Here is a 12,029-nt window from a genome sequence, read left to right as displayed (position 1 = left end):
ACCACACCTCAAACACACTTATCTGATCATTCCAAGAGCTCTAAAGTGTTCCTCTGTGTTCTTAAGTCTTGCCTTAAACTTCTGTAAGTGGTCTAACCCTTTGTGGTTTCATATTTCCATAGTTATAGCTTGAAACTTAATCCGTCGTAACTATCGGTTGACTTTGCGATAACTCACAGATGGTTCAGTCTCATGACGAATCAAAGATAGTTATGAGTTGGTATTTATGTGGGTAATAAACCCCTAAAAGGGTTCCCTCTGATCACCACTCTAACTATGTCAAATATCGAGTCAAACGCGCACTTAAAAAGTCAACAGAAAGTCGTTTTACCATTTTGTACATAATCTGTAATGTATATGCTATGAAACCTGTTTTGATAATCATAAAACATGAAAATAAGTATGTAAACCTGTTTGCGCTCGTTTGAATCGACCATTTGCTATATTGACCCGGTTCGGAGCCGAATGTCGCAAAAGTTTGACTTTTGCATTGACTTCAGTTCTGACCCGTTTTAGTGAGGTATAGATATGCCTTAGGACTCTCTTAGGACCAGGTTACATGATGGTATAAACCTCTGTGATCGGTTCATGAGTTATCCGAGTCTTTTGCGCATTTCCGTTAATCGCCTAAAAGTTGACCGTAACGCCATTTTGAAAATAAAACGAGTATTTCGGACATGTGAACGGACCAGAACCTTGCTTATTAAATTATAAGCATGTCCTTAAAGTTTCACGTCAATCCGAGGTCTAGAATGAGAGTTATGCTAAATAGCGCAATTAAAGTAAACTTTTGTAATAAACGGCGCAATTAGCATAACACCTATCTAAACCAAGATTTCGTCACCAAAACTTTTACCCACTGTTATAAAATAATATTTTGGGAATTTTAGAGATTTTTAATAATTTTTACCTTGCTCATAACCTGCGGTTATGGCTACGGTTCGGTAAATACCGAATATGCCCTTTTTGGCCAAAACATGAGTTCTACAAGGTCTTTTGACCCGATTCCAGTTGCTACTGATTTTAAATAATAAATAAAGTATTTTAGACTTTATAAACTGTTTGGGAAACTCAGATTTCCTTTAGAACTCGAAAAACCCTTTTAAAGTCTTTAAAATGACCGAAAAGCCCCTACGGGGCGTAATATTAACTTAAACTCGTTACGGGCATCACGGAAGGTATCCTACAGATACCACAACCTCTTTAAGGCATATTGACTCAGGAAATAAGCGTAAGACTCTCATGGTTAACCGTTTCGCCTATTGCGCGCACGGTTCGGCTTATGAAACTAGTTTTCATAAATTAGCCGATACGGGTCAAATTATATCATTTGAACCCCAAAATCCAGAGTGTGAACCTTGAACCCATATAAAACAAGTCTCTGAACTTGTTTGGGGCAGAATCACATTCCATTCTCGGTTTTCGCCTTTCACGCGATTAAACCATATTTATACTCCGGAACCAACCAGTCTAGGCTACGGCCAATATAAAGACCCGTTAGGATTCTAAGAGGTTAATTAAAACCTTCGTTCCAGATTAGGAGCACAGTAAAAGCTATCGGCGATTTAATCAAATTAAGGAATAATACTTGCAAAGGTAAATACTTTAACTTATTTCCCCTATATGGGCTTGGGTTACGGTATATTAATACCGCTTGATTGAGCATTATATTTTTCCATCGCTTAGGTGGTTAATTAAATAATATGATCGGCTCATTTAAACAGTTTTGTTTCTTAAAAGCCTTTGGGGGGTTTAATGACCGTTGTCCCGGATATCCTTGGCATCATTTTACGAAATGGCCACGACCATCGACATCCCGGTGTAGGCGTACACCCGGTATACATTGTCGACATTAAATTAAAAGACGTAGCCGTTGGTTTTTATACTACGGTTTTACGCAATGTGGTGTGTCTATAAATCTTTAACCCGGCACGACCCGGGCTACTGAACGCATAAAAGAACATGTAATACGTTCACAAGATTTTAATAATTTTCCCAAGTTATAAAAGAGTTTGTGCCTTGTGCATTCAAATCAATTTTAATAAACATTTTCAAATGTGTCAGTTGAATGTATTTACCAGTGTAAACTATGTATTTTCCCCAAAAAGATTAAGTGCAGGTACTATACGAAATGGGTTGGTATTAGCTTTCTAAGCATCACGAATAGTCTCGCAAACTCGATGCCGTATCTGAATGAACAATATCTTATTATTATTTTGATCCGCTGTGGATATATTCGACTTCTGTAATACATTTGATATTACAACCAGAGGTTGAAGTATATATTTATCTTTAAGCTTCCGCTGTGCATTTATATAATTGTGTGGTTTGACTATATTGTTGCCAACATCGTCACGGTAATCCCCCACCGGTGAAACACGTGGAAACCGGGGTGTGACAGAAGAAATCCATAATTTGTTACAATTGTGGAGAAGCTGGACATTTCAAAACAGAATGTCCTAAGTTAGTCAAACCAGTAGACAACAAACCCAAGGCGACTGAAGGAGCTACTAAGAAGAATGCCAGAGCATTTCAGCTAACCACTCAAGAAGCAGATGTCACACCCCTAATTTCCACGTGTCACCGGTGGGCCCGGTGGGGGATTCCGTGACGTAGTTGATATCATCATATGTCAAACAACACAAATTATAATGCACAGCGGAAGCAAATGAAAATAGATTTATTTCAACTATTAATTGTAATATCAAGTATCACAACCAGTCAAAATAGATCCACAGGCGGATCGAAGTAAAAAGAAAGTTATTGTTCAACAGATTACGCATCCCAAAAGCTTGCGAGACTCTATGATGCTAAGGAGAAACCAGCCTATTCCGTATAGCACCCGCACTTAATCTTTTTGGGGAAAATACGTCAGTTTGCACTGGTAAATACAATTTAACTGACTCATTTTAAAAATATTAGTTTTAAATGCACAAGGCACAAAACATTTTATAACTTGGGAATAATTAAGCAGAGTTAAACTTGTAAAAGATTTACATGTTTGTTGACCGTTCAGTCGCCCGAGTCGTGTCGGGTTTAAGGTTAAATGACACACCACATGGTATAAATCCGCGGCGGGAAGCCAACGTTAATACCTTAAAATAATAGACATAAAACCGGGTGTACGCCTACACCCGACTGTCGAGGTTGTGGCCAAAAATGATGCCAAGGATATCCGGGACATGGTCATTAAGCTCCCAAAGGTACAAGAAACAAACAACACCAGATTTTCAAACGGGTCCCATTGGTAATACCCATCTACTAATGAGATGGAACCAACCGCCCGACCAAGCGGTATATTACATACCGTACCCCCAAGCCCGTATAGGGAAAATAAGTTAAAAGTATTTACCTGAGCAAGTATAACCACAATTTCAAAAATGCACGTGTCTTTTACTGGGCTCCTATTCTGGAACGAAGGTTATAATAACCTATTAGAATCCTAACGGGTCTTTTAACATAGCCTAAGCTTAGACCGGTTAGTTTCAAAGAGTAATTATGGTTTAATCGCGAGGAATGCGAAAACCGGGGAGGAATGTGATTTAGACCCTACAAGCTTGGATACTTGTATAATATGGGTAAACTAAATACATCCTGAATTTTGAGACTTAGATGATATGGTTTGACCCGCTTCGGCTAATATGTGTGAACTAGTCACATAAGCCGATCCGAACGCGAAAGTGCGTAACGAGTAACCATATAAGTCATATGCAAGTTTCCTGAGATTATATGCATCAAATATGTTGTAATATCAGAAAGGTATGCCCAAATATGCCCCAAATGTTTTTATATGCCAATTACGCCTCATAAGGGCATTTTAGTAATTTTACATAGGCTAAAAAGGGTAAAATGGGAAATCTGAGTTTCCAACTTTAGGCTACTGTTATAATGTATATTTTTATAAAATATATCAGTAGGTTTTAGGCCTTTTATATAAAATCTTATTTTGACATATACTATGTCGTAAAAATGCCTAAAAAGGCGGTTTGGAGCCATTTCCGGGTTTTAAAAGAAATGCTGATATTTTTATATTTCCAGAAGGCTCAAAGTATGATATTTAATATAACAAATCAGTTGGAAAAAGGCTTCGGGTCAAAAGGTTATGTAAAACTCATTTTATGACCGAAAAGGGTAAAACCGGCATAAGCCGAAAGAAGCTTAGAACCTCTAGTTATGCTCAGCCTAAAAATAAATAAAAATCTTTAAAATTCCCAAAATATTATTTTATAACAGTGGGTATAAAGTTTTGGCATAAAAATTCGGGTTTAGATAGGCTATGCGTTAATTACGCTAATAATTTACTAAGAAAGCCTCTATTTACGCTAATAAGCATAACTCTTAATCTAGACCTCAAATTGATGTCAAATTTTGGGGACAACTTTATATTTCAGTAACTAAGGTGTCTACCCTTTTACATTTTCAAAAATTATGATTCTTGGACATTCGGGCATAATGGTCAACATATGGGCTTTTAGCGGAAACATGCATACGAACTAAATATCTAATGAACCATATTGTGTAATCACAGGAGGATATACTAACATGTTAATAGGTCCAAAAGAAGCTCTAAGGCAGATTCAAACTTGGCTAAAACGGGTCAGAACTAAAAGTCAAAGCGAAAGTCAAACTATGCGATTTTCGGTTCCGAACCGGGTCTAAACAGAAAATTGTCGAGTTGAACATGTTGGAACATGTTCTTACACTTATTACCAAGTTATATAAATTTTCAAACAGGTTACATACAACCTACATTGCTAATTATGCGTTAATTCAAAGATAAGCATTCTGTTGACTTTTTCTAATTAGCTTTGACTCGACAATTAACATGCTTAGAATGGGAATCTGGAAATACCCTTTTAAAGGTTTGTTACCCACTTAATTACCTTCCTAAAGGTACTTTTAATTCGTGATTAGACAAAGTACATTATGCTTAATCACGAAGTCAAACCTTAATTACGACGGTTTGACTTTTGCTTAATTAACTAAGCTAGAAAGGATTAAAGAGGGTTAAGGACACTTACAAGAGTCCTAAGATGGATTAGAGAGCCTAAGAATTTGACTTGGTGACCAGAGGAGCTCCAGAGAATGTTTAGCCAAGGTTCCAAGATGAGCAAGTTCAAATGATCAAACTCAAGCTCTATTTATAGTGAACCCAAGACTCTTGGATCAAGCCAAGCAAGTCTAATGTTGATACAAGATCATTACATTTGTCCCTAAGGGTCTAAAAACAGCCTATGCAGCCCATAGAAACCAAAATTTACGATTTAAGTCGGTTACAAGCAATGGACAGGCAGCTGTCCAAAACATACTGCCAGCGACGGTCTTACGGACCGTAAGCTTGAGGCCTTACGGTCCGTAAGGACCTATTGCGGACCGTATGCTACATGCCTTGCGGTCCGTAACCAACTTTACTGAAACATAGTTCAGGTGCCTTCTTTACGGACCGTAAGTCTAGGGCTTTGCGGTCCGTAACCGTTCATGCGGAACAGAATCTATATACCCTGCTTACGGACCGTAAGCCAAGGGCCTTGCGGTCCGTAAGCGATGACCAGAAGACAAAAATTTTGCAACTTTAAAGTCTTGACCATGCATTTACAAAACCGAAACATGCCTATCTTTTGCAGCTTGTGGGACCATCTGACCAACCTTTGCATGAGGAGAAGACTCTTACATGTCCCCTATTTCATTTATTCACAAAGGTCTTGACAAATTGACGGATATTTCAAAGGAATGGGTCTTGAAGTTTTTATAGAAGTTGGCCATTATATAACTAATGTTAATCACAAGGATCTTATTAAATTTAGGAGTAGTAACAACCTTCATTTCCATAGTCCTTAATAAAGATGAACTTTATTTATTGAGAACAACCGGTTATTGTACGAGATGATCATAAACTGATTTAAGGATCTTGGGACTTATAAAATGTCGGGTCGCTCAGAGGTGATTTAATAACATGTCGCCCTTGGGTCGTTCAGCGGTAATTAAAATACATGACGCCCCTTTTTAAATAAGTCCTACCACATATCTCTTTATTAAATCCGGTTTCTCTGACACGTCTGTCACAGAGGACACGTGTCTTTATTTAATTGGACAGGAATTTTCGAGGTGTCACATCCTCACCCCCTTAAAAGAAATCACGACCTCGAGATTTTTATTGAAATAACTGAGGGTACTTTTCCTTCATCGTGGACTCTAACTCCCACGTATAATCAGGACCTCTGCGGCCCTCCCATTTGACCTTGACAATGGGCACATGCTTCCTCCGAAGCTTCTTTACCTGTCGGTCCTCAATCGACACAGGTTTTTCTATGAACTTCAAGTTTTCATCAATATGCACATCTGTATGCGGGATGACTAGCGATTCGTCAGCCAGACATTTCTTCAAATTGCAGATGTGGAACACATTGTGAATACCACTAAGCTCTTCTGGTAAGTTTAACTTATAAGCCACTGATCCTACACATTCGATGATTTCGAATGGTCCAATGTATCTTGGGCTCAACTTACCTTTCTTGCCAAATCTCATTACCCCTTTCCAAGGAGACACTTTGAGCAAAACTTTATCGCCAACCTCGAATTTGAGGGACTTCCGCTTACCATCGGCATAGCTTTTCTGCCTATCACGGGCAGCTTTTAGGTGCTCAGTGATTTGGGCAACTTTGTCAGTCGTCTCCAGGACTAACTCAGGTCCTGATACTTGAACATCTCCGACCTCGGCCCAGCAAATGGGCGTTCTGCATTTCCTACCATATAGGGCTTCAAAAGGCGCAGCCTTAATGCTGGAGTGGTAGCTATTATTGTATGAGAACTCTATTAGAGGCAGGTGTCTATCCCAACTTCCTCCTAGGTCTATCACACATGCACGAAGCATGTCCTCTAGGGTTTGAATAGTACGCTCACTTTGCCCATCCGTCTGAGGATGATAAGCCGTACTAAAATTTAGCTGCGACCCTAGAGACTTTTGGAAACTTTTCCAGAAGTGAGATGTATATCTGGTATCTCGATCAGAGATGATGGATACCGGTACGCCATGCAGAGCTACTATCTTATCCATATATAATTGGGCTAACATGTCAGAACTGAAAGTTTCTCTAATGGGTAGGAAATGAGCTGACTTAGTCAGTCGATCCACTATCACCCAAATGGTATCATTTCCCTTTGGTGTTTTAGGCAACTTGGTTATAAAATCCATCGTTACCATCTCCCATTTCCAGGTGGGAATCTCAGGTTGTTGCAGCAAACCTGACGGTTTCTGATGCTCAGCTTTAACTTGAGCGCACGTCAGACATTTAGCCACATGGGTGGCTATAGACTTCTTCAAGCCTATCCACCAATAATTTGCCTTCACATCCTGGTACATCTTATCCGCTCCAGGATGGACGGAATATTTAGAACTGTGGGCTTCCTTAAGGATGACGTCACGAAGACCTCTATAAATAGGAACCCATATTCTTCCATTCAATCTCAAGATTCCGTCCTTGCCATAGGATAACTGTTCTTCAGTCACTCCTAGGTTCTCATTGGGGTAATTAGCTTCTAGCACTGCTTCCTTCTGTGCAGCTAACAACCTTTCATGCAGACCATTCCTGACCTCAATGCTTTTGGCGTTGATTCGGATTGGCTTTATCCTTTCTTTTCTACTGAGGGCATCTGCGACTACATTGGCCTTGCCTGGATGGTATCTTATTTCACAATCATAGTCATTTAGAGTTTCCATCCATCGTCGCTGCCTCATATTCAATTCTTTCTGGTTGAACAGGTGTTGCAGGCTTTTGTGATCAGAGTAGATCACACACTTCGTGCCATACAGGTAGTGCCTCCACAACTTTAGTGCAAATACAACAGCACCCAATTCTAAATCATGAGTGGTGTAATTTTTCTCATGCACTTTCAATTGTCGTGACGCGTAGGCGATGACCTTGCCTTTTTGCATTAACACACAACCCATCCCGGTGTGTGATGCATCACAATAGACTACAAATTCATCAATACCATCAGGTAACGTCAACACAGGAGCGTTACTTAATTTCTGCTTCAAAGTATTGAATGACTCTTGCTGCTTAGGCCCCCAATTGAATTTACTATTCTTGCGAGTCAGCAAAGTTAGGGGTGCTGCAATTCTTGAGAAATTCTCGATGAATCTCCTGTAGTATCCAGCTAAACCTAGGAAACTGCGAATTTCCGTAGGTGTCTTTGGTTCTTGCCAATTCATGACGGCTTCAACTTTAGCGGGATCCACTTGAATACCACGCTCACTGACCACGTGTCCAAGAAATTGGACTTCTCTCAACCAAAACTCACATTTGGAAAACTTGGCATACAGCTTTTCTTGGTGAAGCAGCTTTAGAATACTGCGGAGGTGTTTCTCGTGATCAGCTTTACTCTTGGAATAAATGAGAATGTCGTCAATGAAGACTATGACGAATTTATCCAAGTAAGGTTTGCAAACGCGATTCATGAGATCCATGAATGCGGCAGGTGCGTTTGTGAGCCCGAAAGGCATCACTAGGAACTCGTAGTGGCCATAACGAGTCCTAAAAGCAGTCTTATGAACGTCTTCTTCTTTGACCTTCAACTGATGATATCCTGATCTCAGATCTATCTTGGAGAAGTAGCTTTCCCCTTGGAGTTGATCGAATAGATCGTCGATCCTGGGTAGAGGATACCTGTTTTTAATGGTAACCTTGTTGAGTTCTCAATAGTCGATACATAGACGCATCGAACCATCTTTCTTCTTGACAAATAGAATTGGTGCTCCCCAAGGAGATGAACTAGGTCTAATGAAACCTTTAGCCAATAATTCATCTAACTGTGTTCTCAATTCCTTCATCTCCGTTGGCGCTAGTCTATACGGTGCCCTAGCAATCGGTGCGGCTCCAGGAATAATATCGATTCTAAACTCCACTTGTCGGTCTGGTGGCAAACCAGGCAGTTCTTCTGGAAATACTTCAGGGTATTCAGATATAACGGGGATATCTTCAATCTTCGGCTTTTGTTCATCAATGGTTACCTGTGCCATATAGATGACACAGCCATTCTTCAAACATTGGGATGCCTTGAGCATAGACAACTGCTTAGGCAATCCATGACGAGTATCTCCCTGAATGGTGAGTGATTCACCAGATGGAGTCTTGATTATTACTTGCCTTCTACTGCATACAATCTGGGCTTGGTTATGCGATAACCAATCCATACCCAATACTACATCGAAACCAGCTAACTTGAAGGGTAGCAAGGATAGAGGAAAAGAGTGGTTCCTAATGGATATAGCACATCCATCTAACACAGTCGAGACTGTTTCTAAGGTACCATCTGCTAACTCTACCTCATACTTAGCACTAAGGGTTTTAACAGGCAATCTTAACAGCTCACAGAATTTACTATCCACAAAAGATTTATCCGCGCCCGAATCAAATAATACTCTTGCGAAAACGTCATTAATGAGAAACGTACCAGTTATGATGTTGTCGTTCTGGATGGCTTCTTGGACATTCATTTGAAAGACCCTAGCATTGGTCTTCTTTCCTTCTTCAGCCTTCTTGGCGTTCTTTGGGCAGTTAGTCTTGATATGCCCCTTCTCATTGCAATTAAAACAAGTTGCATCCTTTAACTTCTTGCATTCAAGAGTCCTATGCTCAGAGGACTTGCATATCCCACACTTTTTGGACTGGGACCCCTGTTCAAACCTGCACCTCCCAAAATGGTGCTTTTGACAGGTTTTGCACTTGGGCCTATCGCCCGATCGATTCTCATTCTTCCTGGCCTCGGAGCCCTTCTTACCATCACGGTTTCCCCTATGCCTCTTGCTTGATCTGTGAGAGTTATCATCTTCCCGTTTCCTTTTGTCAGATTCTGAACTTTTTAGAGCCCTCTGTCTTGCTGCATCTTGGGTGAGTGACAGAGATAAGTCGGTGACAGATCGAAACGTAACTGGTCGCGAGGCCTTCACACTGGCCTTGATTTCAGGGGCCAAACCCCCAATAAAACGCGCGATCCTTTTTGGTTCAGGGGTTACCAGGTAAGGTACTAATCTGGATAAGGTGTTAAAACTGGTGAGGTATGCTTGACAATCAAGGTTCTTCATAACCAAGGATAGGAATTCAGATTAAATACGCTCAACCTCATGTTGAGGGCAGTAGTTTTCCTTGATAAGAGCAACAAACTGCTCCCATGACATACTATACAAGGTAGCTTTCCCAGATGCCTGGATCAATGCTCCCCACCAAGCCAACGCCTCACCTTTGAAGGATTGTGATGCAAACTTCACCATGTCCCTCTCAGCACATCCACTAATGTCTACCACCGTCTCAATCTCATCGAGCCATGTCATACAATCAACTGCCCCTTTCTCCCCTGTAAACTCTCGAGGTTTACATGACACAAAATACTTATAAGTGCAGCCTTTAGCACGTGGGGTTTCATCAACCACAAGCTTTTTAGGGTGAACACTGTTTTCATTGGAGGAATGACAATCCTCATCTTTCTTAGGTTTGGGAGAAGCAGGTGGCGGCTTGTTGCGAACCTCAGAATGGTTCTTTGGCTTAGCATGAGGTGCAGACAGGGTTCTACTGTGGGTTTCACTGAATTCACTATACTGTCGCGCTAAGGCTTTGTCAACTGCTTCATTTACAATTGCTTTTAATTCGGCACTGGTTACTAAAAACTTTACATCATCACGGTTCTCAACCGGATGGCTATTGGCTTCCTCTGATCTAGTCATGTAGCTTCAACACTACATATAATTAATAGACAAGGTTTTACTTAAAGGCTCTTTTATAGTATTTTATGTTCTATTAACCAAGGTTTTAAATTGCCATTTTAGGTTAATTTATTGAAACATTAGGATGTTATTATCCTACAATACTTTAATCATTAGCACATAGGCCTAGTCACAAGGACAATAAAGATATTTCAATAACCAAGATTTTACAATATCTAGGTGTTTTAGGTCGAATCATAGTTCTATACCATTAATTAACAGGGAGTCATGAGCTACCACTGTCCTTAGTCACGGAGGACATTTAATTATTGCCCACAGGCACTTCACTTTCAAAGAAGTGGTTAATTGATTTAAGGGAATTTTAAAATTAACCCAAATATACATGGCCTGTGTGACTTTACTGATTCACAGTTTGCCAAGAGCTTTAACATACTAGATGTTAATAATTGGAATCTATTATGTGGGTTATACCATCTTGGCCAGGTTTTAATAACACAAGGGCTAGGTTTTACCTCTAAGATTCTTTTAATAATTAACGCAGAACAGTCCTAAATTGAGATGTTAATTATGGATCTTAACCTAATTATGGAACTACCATCTTGGCTTTGTTTTACAAAGCTAGGTCTTGGTTCACTTTAGATTTTACCAATTAATTATAATGGCAGATCCTTTTAAATATTTCATTTATCTTCATAATTTATGCATGCAATAATAAAGAAACTTAATTAAAACATCTCACACATAGTTTTAAGACAGTACTACAATTGCCCAAACGGGACTTCTACTAAAATAAATGAAAATGCCCACGCAGGGGCGGGAAACAAGAACAGACCCACGCAGGGGTTAACTAACCAAACTTGCTCACGCAGGAGCGGAATACAAACCACAAGCTCACGCAGGAGCTGAATACTGGAATAACAAGTCCACGCAGGGACTGAATTACAATACAAATAAGTAACAAGGGTTTTTAATGACCCCTCCTCTTCGATTTCCCCTTAAGCAAATCTGACAGCCCCTTGAAGAATCCTTGCCGCTCTTTGCGGTCTTCACGAACTTCTTGTTCGACTTGGCTCAGCCTCTCAAGGACTTCCTGTTGAATCGGTGGCTGAGGCGGCTGATACACCGGCGGAGGAGGTGGCTGATGCTGGTACCCATAAGTCGGGTAACCAGTAGTCCATGGCCCTCCATATGGTCCTTCAGGATGAAGAGCATTGTAATCCCGAGCTACTAGGTATGGATCTACCTCTGCATAACCGTAGTTGTAGTTGTAGTGGGTGTGTGCCGGCTGCTCAAATGGGTTGTACGCCGC

The sequence above is a fragment of the Helianthus annuus genome, chromosome 17 (assembly GCF_002127325.2).
Source record: "Helianthus annuus cultivar XRQ/B chromosome 17, HanXRQr2.0-SUNRISE, whole genome shotgun sequence".
Classification (NCBI taxonomy): Eukaryota; Viridiplantae; Streptophyta; class Magnoliopsida; order Asterales; family Asteraceae; genus Helianthus; species Helianthus annuus.
The sequence above is the reverse complement of the archived record's forward strand: the minus strand, read 5'-3'. Positions refer to the sequence as shown.